The sequence below is a fragment of the Lissotriton helveticus genome, chromosome 8 (assembly GCF_964261635.1).
Source record: "Lissotriton helveticus chromosome 8, aLisHel1.1, whole genome shotgun sequence".
In the NCBI taxonomy this organism is placed as follows: Eukaryota; Metazoa; Chordata; class Amphibia; order Caudata; family Salamandridae; genus Lissotriton; species Lissotriton helveticus.
Window position 1 is genome coordinate 1383299129 of NC_136069.1, and position 12369 is coordinate 1383311497.

At 43.8% G+C, this 12369-nt stretch overlaps 1 protein-coding gene across 1 annotated transcript in view; it reads left to right on the forward strand.

The window, feature by feature from the left end:
- The window catches only part of ROBO1 (roundabout guidance receptor 1), a 1545337-nt gene that overhangs the window by 400510 nt on the left and 1132458 nt on the right, over positions 1 to 12369 (forward strand). The window lies entirely within an intron of this gene.

Below are 12369 nucleotides of genomic sequence, written 5' to 3' on the forward strand. Positions count from 1 at the left end.
CACGGCAGGAACTTTATAAAGGTTAAACTGGCCACCTTTCAGTTGTTGTTTGCTGTTATTGGGTATTATTGATGTACTCAGGGCCACTGAAATTATGCGGCAGGGATGGCCAAATTATGCAGCAAGGTTGAGTAAATTATGCTGCAATAAAAGGCAAAGTATGCGTTGTAATGTGGCACACTTTGCAGTGGCGGCTGCCTCAGGACGGGGGTGGCCAAGCGGGAGGTGAGAATGGATTTAAAAAAAAAAAACTTGCCTTCGCCGCCCCACGCCTCTCCTCCGTGCTCTTTATCCGATGGAAAGCGCAAGAAGCACCCAGGCTCCTGTACTCTCCCAGCCAATCCCAACGCTGCATGAGCAGGGTCGTGATTGCTCTAAGCGCCCTGTTTGGCCAATCAGGCAGGGCCTGGGGCGCGTGGGCATGTTCTCAACAGCCCCGTGGAGAACATGCTCAGTGTATGCACACTTAGAGGAGTGCAAACCCGTCCTCACTCTGCTCTGGCGTCACAGAGCCGAGCCCGACCTTGCTCCGAGTCCCGCACAGAAAAAAAAATGATAACGTCCTGTTATTATAATTTTATTTTTATTTTATGAATTTCTGAAATAGTAGTGGGGCGACTCTCCTCCGTTTTAGCAGAAGAGCCGCCACTGACACACTGATGTATTACTTAATTATTACGTTATATTTAGGTCGAGCCTGGGCAGTGCATTCTACGAGGCATGCTGTATGCAGGTAGGGACTTGAAGCTCCGCCCAATCACTGCACATATTTTTCATTGGCTTGTCGTTGTCCACTGTAAACTGTGGCTAGCTGTTCATTGGTCAATAGGCTTAGTAGTCCCTCCTTAGTACCGCCTTGTCTTATTTTGTAACCTCCCATGAAGACACCCCCTCTTACGTGTGTTGTTACTCGGTAGGCTTTAATTAAAGCCTCCACTCTCCTAGCGCTTCTAAACTTTTTTTATAGCACAAACGCATTTGCAGTAGGTCTTGCACTTGCGAGAGTTTAAGCTGTTGGCATTGTAAGTGACAATTCCTTTTATATATTTGTTTTAAAAACGGCACATAAATAAAAGGCATTGTCATTTACAATGCCAATAGCTCTAACTCGCGTGAATGCGAGACCTATTGCATTGCAAATGCTTGTTATGTGAGTGCTGTGGTGGGGTTTAGGATAGTGAGTGGAGTTTAAAAAGCACCTCACTCGTAGGGTAGCAAAAAAAAAAAAACTTTAATTGGCCCCCGGGCTGGTCCTGGTAAAAAAGTACATGAGGAGGTAATGGCGTAGTTTATGTGCGCCGCCTCCTATGTGTGTGTCAACATGTTTCGATGTAAAAACATCTTCTTCAGGACTGGGGTACACAAATCCCCACCTTACTCACGTTTTTCTAATCTCGTCTTTTGAATATTTAAAAAAAGTGATATTTACAAGTGAAGGTATATCAATGTACCTACTTAACAGCTGCTATTTAGCTGACCTGCGGAGGGAAAGGACAAAATTTTTTTTTCAGGTGATCCCTTCCTTCAAAAAACCATGGGTTGGTTCACCTGTGGAACAGGTCATGCAAAAAAAATGTGCGGTTTAAAACTTATCAGGACGTTAGTGCTATTCTACACATGATGAACGTGCCTATGGTGAAAATTTGTTCAGAAAATCAAAAAATCAAAAAAAGGCACCTACAAGACAGACACACATATAACATAAAACACACGCTCTAATGTCAGGTTCCTGGATAAAACCCTGTGGTATTTACTAAGTTTTGTGATTAGTGGGGAGATTTCTGTGAAGCTCACAGTGGGCAAAACATACTGTTTAGTTAGGAGTTTGTTACTCCATGAGACCGTTTTTAACGTAGGGGTTACCCGGGCTTCCTTGCTGCCTGTAAAAAAATACACAAATAACGCTATTTGTTTTCTGGTACTTACATATTGCTTAGGGGTTGGTAAGTTCTTCCGTGTTTTGATGGTATTACTCACGGGTCTATGAGGAGAATCCCTCTTCGCTGCCCATTGCGCCGGCTCCGCTGATTGTGGAAGTACGGCTACAGAGGGCCTTTATATACTCTCGCTGTTGCGCCCTTAATTAGATTATTGGTAAGGCTTGTGACCGGGGCGGCCTATATTTGGCTCGCCGGTAATTGGGTTCGTTTTCAGCGTTTCTTTTATGAAGGCGCATGCGTTGTAGTCAGTTAAGTTCGTTCGCGCATGCGTGTTAAGCTTAAAGGTCCTACTGTCAACCGCGCATGCCCACAAATGTACCGCTACTCTCTCTAGACTTCACTGAGAGTCGGGTTCGCGTCTGCAGTGGTTCACATATGAAAAACAATCGTTTTTGGGCAATAAGGGAAGGAAATACCTATATTCATATCTTGAGGGGATTGCTATAAAAATACAGATACAATGCAAGAATTGTTTGCTGCTATTTCCAAACTACTCTGCGAACCACGGGTTCGCGCCCGTATTGGGTCTATTATAAAAAAATATACGCTCTTTTTTTAGCAAAAAAAAAAAATGGCAGTACTGGCATATGGTTTTTAAGGGAATTATAATTAGAATAGTAAAGATTTTGTAAACTGGGCACTCAGATTCTTGGTTAATACATTTAGTGTCTAACAACAGTGTTGCTTCATAGGGATGCTTTTGATAGACAAGGCAGTTTTATGTCTTTAGTTGGCCCCAGGGGATATCATCATTTAGTCCTGATATATGGGTACCTAAGCGAAAAACCCAACAATGTTCTTTTTCAAAAAGACCCTGTTCTGTGCGTAATTGTTCAATCACAGTCCAGTAGATATCATTTACACAATGTCCCATCTCCAGAAAATGAGTCGCCATTTTGGTAGTACTTTTTTTGCACCGTATATTGCTCTTGTGCTCATTGAGCCTGGTTTTCACTGCTCTGGTGGTCATGCCAATGTACTCCAAGTGGCAGGGGCACACAATCATGTAGACAACATTCTTGCTGTTGCAATTTGTCATCTTTCTTTGGTCCCATTTTGTGCCATTGGCGAAGGTCAATTGTTTGCTTTTCTTGGTTAAGCGGCAGCTGGCACAGTTACCACAGGGAAAATGTCCCTGTATTCCTTGTACAGATGATTGTTGTTGTGGAGATAGTTTTGGGCGTGTATGCACTAGTATGTCCTTGAGGTTTCTACCGCGTCTGCGGGAAAACATCGGTTTTCAATCACCACATTCCCGCAATTTAAAATGCGCCAATGTTTGTTCACTATCTTTGACACTTCATTTGAATGAGTGCTATATGTAGTGACACATATTGGTCTCGTTTGTTTGACACTTGGTTCGACTTTGTCTTCCAGAAGAGCCTCTCTATTGTTGTTCCTAGCCCTTTTCATGGCAGTATTGATTACTCTGTCTGGGTACTTCCTGGCTTGTAGTTTGTTTTTTAAATCCAGGGCCTGAGATTTGTAGTTGTCCATTTGGGTGCAATTTCGCCTCAGTCGGAGAAATTGTCCGTACGGTAGGTTCATCCTGAGATGGCGTGGGTGGAAACTGTCGTATCTGAGTAGACAGTTCCTTGCCGTCGGTTTAAAATGTGTCGTTGTTTCTAGTCCTCCATTTTGATGATAGATGTGGAGGTCTAGAAAGACAGTCGCTCATTGGAAACTGAATGTGTAAATTTCAGGAAACGGTCTTGGGTATTGAGCCATTCCATAAAGTGAGTCACAGTCTCATAGTTACCCTGCCAGATTACAAAGATGTCGTCAATGTATCGTTTCCAAGTGAGTATATGTTCTCTGTAGGTGTTGTGAGGGTTAAGGATTTTGTTGGTTTCCATGTGGTGTACATACAATCCGGCCAGACTCGGCGCGAATGTGCTCCCCATGCTAGTGCCATGGCTCTGTAAATAGATTGTTTCATTAAATTCGAAGAAGTTTTTGGTCAGCGCCAATGCGATACATTCCATTACTACTCCCCTAGGAGTTTGGTATCGCCAGTTTGTGCTGTACAAAACCTCTTCGATTATGGCCAGGGTCTCGTCATGGGGGAGGCTTATGTACAAGCTCTCAACGTCCAGGCTGAGCAGTAGTTGCTTCTCTGGGTCAAATTTAAGATCTTTGAGCATTTGTAGAACTGATTTCGTATCCCTCAGATACGTATCTGTGGCCTGGATGAGAGGTCGCAGAAAAGCGTCTGAAAATTTTGAGAGAGGCTCAAGAATCAAGCCAATCCCGGAGACAATGGGTCTCCCTGGTGGATTGTCCAGGTTTTTATGGATTTTGGGGATGCAGTAAAAGTAAGGCGTACGTGGGTTCTTTTGTATCAGGAATTCTGACTCTTTTTTAGAGAGCCAATTGTGTGCCACAGCCTCCTCTACCATCCCTCCTATAGTTATCCGCAGGGATTCGGTCGGGTCATCCGCCAATACCGTGTAGTTTCGTCTATCTGACAAAAGCCTCAGACACTCCTGGTTGTATGCTGTTGTCGTTTGTATGACAGTGGATCCGCCCTTGTCGGCGGGTTTTATGGTGATATCCTGATTGCTGGTCAATTCTCGAATCGCCACTTGTTCCTCCTTACTTGTGTTGTGAAAAACAGTGCGTTCTGTCGAGTTTAATTTCTTGAGGTCGTTCATTATCGCTTTTTCGAAGGTCAGAACCTCTATGGGTAGTAGGGTATCAGGCGGTGTGAAGGTAGATTTGGGTCTCAATCCTGTGTCTGTCTCTGGGACATTCTCCTTGTCCTTAAAGAAAATCTGTAATTTATTTTTTCTCAGAAATTCTTGCATCCCTGTGTGAAGTTTGAAGGAGTCCAACTTGTTGGTTGGGACGAAACTTAGGCCTTTGTTCAATACATCCCTTTGGGTTGATGTAAGTTCCCACGGTGTGATGTTAACCACTAGGTCCCTCTGAAGCTGGTTGATGGGTTGCTCTGTAGGGCCCCCGTCATGCTTCTCGTGTTCACCCTGGGGTCCCCTTGGTTGGGGTCTTGCCACATCACAGTGTTGCCTTTTCTGATCCGCCCTCTGTTGGTTCCTCGACGGGAGCCTAAAAAAGGCTGGTTATTGTAAAAGTTTGGATCGAACTCAGGGACCCATGGTTGGTACATTGGTCCAGCTGGTCCTTGTCCAAAGTTAAATGGTGGGAACGGTGTCGGTACTGTAAAAGGTGGATGGAATGGTTGTGGTTGGTATCCTCGCCATCCTCTTTGTCTCGGGTAAGATTGGCCCTGTCGTCTCTGGTAGCCTCTCTGCCGTTGATTACTGCGGGTGCTTGAGCCAGATGAGCCGCTATCGGTGCCATCACTATCATTGTCATTACTCCCGTTGCCCGAGTTGTAATTATCCATGGTATAGGGGTATGCAGTCTCGGGAGTAAAGCGGTCTTTATCTTTACCCAGTTCACTTTTTAAATACACTGCACCCTGCCCTTGGGCTGTCCAGGTCCTACTTCAGGGGTTATTTATATGTATTGAAAAGGAAGGTTTGGGCCCGGCAAGAAGGCTGGCCAGCCAGGTGAACATGGCAGTTTAAAACTGCTCACACAGGCTCTGCAGTGGCAGGTCTGAGACATGTATAAAGGGCTACTTAAGTGGGTGGCACAATCAGTGTTGCAGTCCCACTAGTAACATTTAACTTACAGGCCCTAGGTACATGTAGTGCACTTTACTAGGGACTTATAAGTAAATTAAATATGCCAATTGTGGAGAAGCCAGTGTACCATATTTTAAGCAGAGAGCGCATGCACTTTAGCACTGGTTAGCAGTGGTAAAGTGCCCAGAGTCCTAAAGCCAATAAAAACAATGTCAGCAAATCAGGGGGTCTTAAGGCAAAACATCTAGGGAAACCACACCAAGGATGCTAGGTCAAACAAAATCCTTAGACAATTGCTTCTCAAAATTTGCTTAGTAATCAATATATAAATCTAATAATTTCTCCAATGTAGTAGTAACAAACTGATATATTTTGTGGTGGCTGGAACCAATAATATTAGGGGATAACACCAATCCCATGCCCTAGAAGTCCTTAATTATTTCTATCACTTTTAAAGAGGACTCTATTTTGCAACCTGGGAATTTTAAAGGCAGGGCCACAGTAAACAATACAGTTTATGTAATCAATTAGATATAGAAAATACTAGAACAAATATTCTAACCCAAAGTTAGTAAAGGTTTTGCATTATGATCCACACATGCACCTGGCATTTTTAAGCCAATCAGCCTCCAGCCAGGTTGTTAGCGCTGTCATCCTTAGGGTAGTGTTACCCCAAACCTTTTGCCTGCTTATCTCCTCTTTTGCTGTATTTTGTTGTTGGCCTTGGGATGCTGAGCACTTTACCACTGCTGACCAGTGCTAATGTGCATGTGCTTCTTCCCTACACATGGTGACATTGGTGTATACCCAAATGACATATTTAGTTTACTTGTAAGTCCCTTGTAAAGTGGTATACCATATACCCAAGGCCTATAACCTAAATTAACTAGTGGGCATGCAGCACTGATTGTGCCACCCACACAAGTAGGATTTCAAACCTGACTCAGTCATGCAATTGTAAGCCCTTTGTGTGCAGTTTACTGCCACTTCAACATGGCATTTTAAACCAATTGCCAAACCTAAAACTCCTCTTTTATTAAACATAGGTCACCCCTAAGGAAGGCCTTAGGTAGTTCTAAGGGCTGGGTGCTGTGTAAGTAAAAGGTACAACATGTCCTTTGAGTTTTACATGTCCTGGTAATGACAAGTGGCCTATTTCTTTTTCACTACTGTGAGGTCTACTCCTCTCATAGGTTAACATTGGGAATACCTTGATACACTTTAAATATGTTTTTCCAGATCAGAGACGATTAGCTTTTTCATGTTTCGTATATTTGGAATGGTAATGCTAAATCATCCTTACTGGTGAAGTTGGATTTGACATTACTTTTCAGAAATTACACTTTTAGAAAGTGGACAGTTCTCTGAACTTACTGCTCTGTGTGCCTGACAGCATGTCTCTAATACATGTCTCGGTGGGTGACAGCTACACTGTGTGCATTCCCTCTAGACAGCCACCACACAGGAAAGATATATGTGTCTCAGTACCCATCTACATACATCTGCATTCTAATGGCCTTGCCTGGGCAGGAATGACCAGAAAGCTAACATTTCACATGTTACCCCCACAGATGGGCGACACAACTGGGCTGAAACTGGGTATCTGTGCACCCCCACATCAAAGGCACTTTTGGGTTTAAGTACTGGGACTCAGACCCCAGCACATCAGACACCATTGAACGTGTAACTAAGTTCTGCCAGAAGAACTGCTGCGCTGCATAAAGGACTCAGCTGGACTTCTTTTCTGGAAGGACTGATTTTCTGCTTGTTGCCTTGCTGCCTGCTGCTCTTTGACCCTGAACTGGTCTCTGCCTTCTTTCCAAGTGATCTCCAAGGGCTGTTAGCATGCCTCCTGTTTAAGAAGTCTCAGGGCCATAAAAGACTTTGTTCTCGGCTGCTGGACTCTGTCATTTCTCAACCAGGCAGCCCAGTATCACCCCGGTCAGTGCTTTTCCCTCTGATCCACAGAGGGGCTCAACTATGGTCAGAGCACTTCGCTCCTGTCCTGCAATGAAGGATGGGTACCTTTTCCCCCTGATCGGTGCTTTGTTTATGTCAAAAGCCGCGCTGGAATCAACTACAGACGTGCGGGCCATTTTGAAATCCCCACTGCATTCCTTTCTTGATGTGTTGCCTGGCGAATGACTACGTTGCAGCTGACAGTCTGCAGGGAGAGGAAACCAACACTGTGCTCCCCTGTCAGTGGCTCACCTGCAACCCAAGGTGAAGGAGTCCAATTGAGGAAGGTCACTGCAGCTTTGTGTGCGTCCTTTAACTCAGAAGGCAGAGTCTGTTTCTTCCGGCTCAACCGCATCGCTATGAGTCTCCGAACAAGGTACTGTTTTGTGTGCACAGGATTCGCGAGGTCCCTGCTATCGACCTGCACTCTCACGGGTGGCTGAAATTGCTTGATTACACTGGTCTCAAGTGATCCATGAGAAACTTACATTACAGTGCCTCTCGAAGCACTGTTTTGGCGACGATACTGTAAGAAAACCAAATAATAACAGGTCCTATGTTAATTCAGAGTATACTATTTGTCTATAATGGTGTGGAGTCTTTTTGTGGTGTTTTCACTGTGTTACGGTATCTAAGTGCACACAAATACTTTACACATCCCGTCCTTAGATAAGCCTGACTGCTCTGTGCCAAACTATCAGAGGGTGAGCACAGGCTATGTTCTAGTGTGTATCCAGCTTACCCCGGCTAGGATTGGGGTCTCCCCTTCTCCAGAGTGCATACTCTGACAACCAGAAACCCAATTTCTAACACTGACATATCCTAGTATGTGTAATCCTGGAATCTATGGAGATTAATTCCTCTCAAAGTTCAGATTGTTCGGGAAATTGCTAAAAATATGATCATCATCTTTATTATATTAGCAGCCCTTATTTTTTGTGTGTTCGCTCACTACATTTAAGGTTAAGGACAAACCTTGTAACAGATCACTGGTAAATTACAGACATAACCTTAGAACATTATCCTATGGAAACCCACCACCATGTATTCTGGTACATTTTGCTCAGTGTCACAACTATTTCTTTTGGAACAGAACATCTAATCCGTTTCTCCCACAAGATGATGTGGTTAACAATGTCAAAGTTTGAAAAGAAGTCCAAAAAAGGACAGTACAGTGGAGTGACCCACCAACAAAACTTTTCAAAGTTGGTAGAGTTAATGCCACTGTTCCATGTATGTTGCACATACGTAGCTGGAATCCAGTATAATGGAATGATAAAATGTTAGCTTCCATACTGTGGAGCTTATATACAAGCCCTGTGCGCCACCGGAACATCACTTTTTTTGATGCTCCGGCGGCACAGAGTGCAGAGCCATATCTTCAAAGCCTTGAAAAGCCACCCTGCGTGGCTTTTCATGACCCACAGATATGGTGTAAAGCAACACAGCACAAATCACTGCATTGCCTCACACTACATTGGGGAGGCGTGCCATGGGCACTGCGATGGGTGTTCCAGGGTAAATCTTGGAACATGTCAAAACCCAGGGGAGGCATAATGTTTGTTTTTGTGCAGGAAGGTGCCCCTTCCTGCACAAAACCAATTGTGCCAACAACACAGACACCCTTGCACCGTGGTGCAAGGGTGCCTGCATTGGTGCTAGGCAGTAATTTGTGCACCAGTGCAGTGGAAAAGGACAAGAATGTGCATTATCTCATAGAAATGGTGCATTCCTGCCCCTTTCTTTTGGTGCATAGCAGTGCAGCAAAGTGACATGCAGCGCTGCCCTGCATCAAATTGTTGTACAGGAGGCACTATCAGCCTGATTCATGTAGCCAATAGCGATCGCAAAAGGGCCAGATTCTGAGAATCTGGCCCTTTGCGAGTGCGATTTTTGCATTTGGTATTCATGATCCCAAATGCAAAAATCGCTATTTAAGAATTAGCAAATATGCGAGGAATAGCATTTAAGGAATCTCTATTAGAGATTCCTCAAATGCTATTCATGACACATCAAGAAATTTCGATTTAGCACTTTTGGGGCCGCTATTTACCGAGAGGTCAGACCTCTCGGTAAATAGCAAAAACTCAGAGAAATGCTTTTAAAAGCATTTTTCTAAGTTGCATGTTGCACACACACATGTCCTTTGGACATGTGTGTGCGCAACACCTGTTGAAATGTGCTTTTTAGGGGTGCTACAGGGTGTCCTTTGGACACCCCTGGCACCCTTAAAATCGCTATCTTATTTGCGAGTAGCAAATTGCTACTCGCAATTAAGGGATACTCCCCATTCATTCCTATGGGCCTCTTGGCCCATAGGAATGAATGGGGAGTTTTTGAGAGTAGCAAATTGCTACTCGCAAATAAAGAACATGTAGGAATCGCTATTTAATTAGCAATTCCTACATGAATGCCGTTTTGCGTGTCCTCAATAGCGAGTCGCTATGATTCGCTATTAGGGCCACGCAAAACGGCCTGTACATGAATCAGGCTGTAAGTCTCTTAAGGTAAAATCAAAAGTCCATCGAAATTCATTTAGCTTCAACGGTTAGTACATTGTAACTGCTGAATAGGTATCTTTTTCTCTTATTAAAATATGAACAGGAGCAGGAGTCCTTCCTGTTTCAGAGATCAGTTATTTTTCTAAGACATCGGATGGAGAATTTCAACTACTGTACGATTTTTGGTTTACGTGTACCTTTAACCCAGTTAATACTGGATGGATCTTTTAGCAGATTCTGTCTGCAAACTTTCCACATTAGATGGAGCAAATATCTGTGCTTATCACAGAAATATTGGTCAACCTATTCTTTCTCATATTGGTTTATTTCAGTATATTTTCTTAAACTGGTTTAAGAGTGAAAGAGCACATGCGTACTCTCAGTCTAGCTGTACACCCTTAAAGAATCATGGTTGTTAGAAATTGGGTTACTGGTTGACTAGAGGGGGAGACCTGGTTAAGAGGCAACCACAATCCTAATCAGGGTAAAGCACAAGCAAACCCTAAATGAACCTGTGCTCCCCCGTAGCTTGGCACAGAGTAGTCAGACTTAACTCAGAGGCAATGTGTAAAGTATTTGTGCAACACTTCTAACAGTAAAGCTGTGAAAACACCACACAAAAAGATCCCACACAAGCTTAAAAAATAGAGCTTAATTAGTCCAAAACGACAGAAATCCAATTAGCTGAACTAGAGATATTGAATTTCAACGTTTATAGTGAAAAAAGCGGCAAGAAGTGCGTCAGTTCCAAGGTCTTGTGGGACTAAAATGTGGGTCTTTTGCTATAGGTCCAATCCAGGAAGCAGCGGTAATGCATCAGTTCAGCTCAGGGATGCTTAGCCAAGGAGGAGATGCATCGGTTCTGAATGGGGATTCATCGCTCAACAGAGAACAGAGAAGATGCATCTGTTCAGCTGGCAAGCACCTTAGGCCCACTTCCAAGGGTCTAGGATTGGAATGGCACCACTTGGCAGGGTCAATTCACAGACGGCAAAGTCCAGGTGTAGGTGCAAGGTTGTTGGAAGCCCGTAATGTCTCTGAGGCTTCTGATCAGGAGGCCAGCTAACTAGCCCTTGGAGTCACTCTGGGTTCTGGGTTCAAGAGATGTAGGTCCAGGCCTTCTCACCCAGGCAAGAAGGCAGCAGGCATCAGGTCAGGACAGCAAAGCAGGAGTCCAGCAGAGTACAGTGCAGCAGAATGGCGGCCCTTCAGCAGCACAATAATCCTTCTCCCTGACAGAATATCCACAGGTCCAAAAGTGTATTGAAGTGGTGGTGTCTGAGGTCCTTCTTTTATACACAGTTCTGCCTCTGAAGTGGGGAGATGCTTCTAGAGGCATGCCTTTGGCTTCAGACTAACTACAGGGGGTAGGCAGTCCTATATGTGGGGACAGGGCACCACTTATTCAGGTGTGAGGCTCCGCCCAGCTCCTCCCTCCAATCTTGCCAGTGATTGCCCACTCAGTCAGATCTAAGCTCCCATTGTGTGTGGCTGTCTATGAGGAAAACACAAAGCCAGACTAAACCCAGTCATATGCCCAGAGACCGTCTGTAGGCACCAAATAGTGTAAAGAAAATGCCAAATTTCTAAAAGTTGCATTTTCAGAATTTTAATTTAAAATCGTACTTTAGGATATTAAAATAGAATTTCAAAGACACCAAACTATAATTATATCTTCCCATTTAGAAATTACACTTATAAAATGTAATACGGTCATCCCAATGTTATCCTATGGGAGATGTAGGACTTGCCATAGTGAAAAATACATTTAAGAATTTTTTTACTACCAGAACATGTAAAACTCAAAAGTATAAGTCCTGTTTTTTTAAATACATTGTACCCTGCCCTCTGACCTGTCTAGAGCCTACCCTGGGGGTGACGTATATGTATTAAAAATAAATGTTTGGGCCCGGTAAAAGGTTTATTTTGCCATGTCAAATTAGCAGTTTGAAGCAGAACATATAGGCTCCATAATTGCAGGCCTGGGATATGTTTAAATAGCTACCTGAAAGGGTGGCACAATTAGTGCTGCAGGCCCACAAGTAGCATTTAATGTACAGGCCCTGGGCACAGGCAGTGTACTTTAATAGGGACCTAGAAGTAAACTAAACATGACAATTGGGTATGAGCCAATATTTCTATGTTTAGAGGAGATAGCAAATGTTCTTTAGCATTGGCCTAAAGCCAACAAAAACAAATTCAGCAAAAAGTAGGAGAAGCAAGGCAAAATGTTTGGAGGTGACCTTGCAAAAAGGGCCATTCCCAACAATGTTGTATGCTTAAATTGCTTACACTGTGAAGGAAATTGGTTTACTGGTTGAGGGGGTGAAACCCTACTTGAGCAAAAATTACAGTTAC